Genomic DNA, 1,818 nt, shown 5'->3' with positions numbered 1-1,818 from the left:
AACTAGCTGCTCCAAACATTAGCATGCTAACGCACATAGCGGTGCAGCAAGGAAAAAATGTCTCCCGGGAAACAACAGTTCACTGGTGGCCGCGACGAAACGTTCMGCTATTTAAACCGGTATTCGGTACAAAACGGTATACCGCCCAGCACTAACAGTGACTCAMATAAAAATTATTGTAAACATCATTTATTGACATCAAATTTAATGCGGCAAGCTTTGCTSKCTCAAATTATGTCTCATATTCATTTTCATATTGATTYWTAGCGATCTTTTTATGGGCTGGTTAKGGATGATTTGAGCCTAATTGTCACACATCCCTCCATGTGTACGGCCTTCAAATTTCATGCAGCTAGCACTTTCCTTTCTCCCTGCTTGTTGGCACCACTCTTCAGCACAATTTAAAGTGGACTGAAACTGGAAGTGGACTGAAAGTGGACACAAGTAGACTGAAAGCTGAGGTTCATTTATTTATTTCTACATTTGTTTATTTATTCATTCATTCATTAAAACAAACAAGACAAACAAACAAAATCTATTTACAATTGGCTGCATAGTGGCTCAGTTGRTAGAGCTGATGCCTCAGCAAGAAAGTCGCTGGATCTAATCCCAGTTTAGGGACATTTCTGGGTAGAGTTTGCATGTTCTCTCTGTGCATGCATGGGTTTTCTCCAGGTATTCTGGCTTCCTCCTGTAGACCAAAAACATGAATGYTAGGTTAATTGGTTCTCTAAATTCCTAGGTATTTAGTGAGAGAGTGAGTGATTGTTTGCCTTGTGATGGACTTGCAACCTGTCCAGCGTACCCTTCGTACAGTGACTAATGATATGGGCACCAGTCAACACACACATTTCATATTCTTTCATCAAACCTTTAATATCCTCTTAAATTTACAAACTTTTCCATCAGTTTTAACACCAATATCAGGATTATTCCACAGTCATATCCCTTGACTTGACGTTCATTCCTTTAAACTGGTTTGAAATTGCGGTTAAAAAAAGGCTCAACTCCTTTAAGGTTTTAGCAACTCTTTCTATTAAACTTTGATTGGATGTTTAAAGGTAATATGTTTTTGTTTTAAGTAAAATGTTTTTGTAAGCCTTATACAAAAGCTGTAAAATATTATAATCAACTTAACAGTGGTGGGCACAGTTCCCCTAAAGCACCAAAGCACTAATAGGGGAACTAATTTCCTGATTAGTGCTTTAGGGCTTTTGCAAATTTTAGAATTTGTTAGTGGATTAGCACTTGATAAATTTATAGGCTAAATTTAGAAGCTCTAACTGAGGTCTATAAATCTTATTAATCAACATTAATGTTAACAGCTGAGGGTGAAAACTGTCACACATTTTGTTCATATGTGTGTCACTTATCCACTAGGTGACAATATATGAACTCAAATACAGCTGTAGAATGTCAATGAAAAGTATTAATAGAGCAACATGGCAACATGTGACTTATGTTGTCTGTTGAAGAATGTTCATGGGTCGACTGGGTTATTWTAGTGCTTTAGAATTAGCTTTCACTAAAATTTTCCGTGCGTTAGTGCTTTAGAATTAGGGGATCTAAATATCTCAGTTAGCATTTTAGGGCTAGTGGAGCTAATTTTTAGTTTGGTGCTGCCCACCACTGCAACTAAATAATAAAACTATCGCACCTTCATGTCCACACCACTAATTTTAGTATATATATATTTTCATATCAACATTTCAATATATTTTTTTATAAATTATAATTTAAAAAGAATGGTTGAAAAGCAGATTCTCTTTTATGATAGATTTAAAACATTCATTAGATTTGTTTTTATCCCCCCCACCC

At 36.0% G+C, this 1,818-nt stretch overlaps 1 protein-coding gene across 3 annotated transcripts in view; it reads left to right on the top strand.

Moving 5' to 3' along the window:
• The window catches only part of nalcn (sodium leak channel, non-selective), a gene marked incomplete in the record, with an annotated part of 142,686 nt that overhangs the window by 136,976 nt on the left and 3,892 nt on the right, over nucleotides 1–1,818 (top strand).

Source organism: Austrofundulus limnaeus, unplaced genomic scaffold (assembly GCF_001266775.1).
Source record: "Austrofundulus limnaeus strain Quisiro unplaced genomic scaffold, Austrofundulus_limnaeus-1.0 Scaffold202, whole genome shotgun sequence".
NCBI lineage: Eukaryota > Metazoa > Chordata > Actinopteri > Cyprinodontiformes > Rivulidae > Austrofundulus > Austrofundulus limnaeus.
This window is presented reverse-complemented; position numbering and strand designations above follow the sequence as displayed.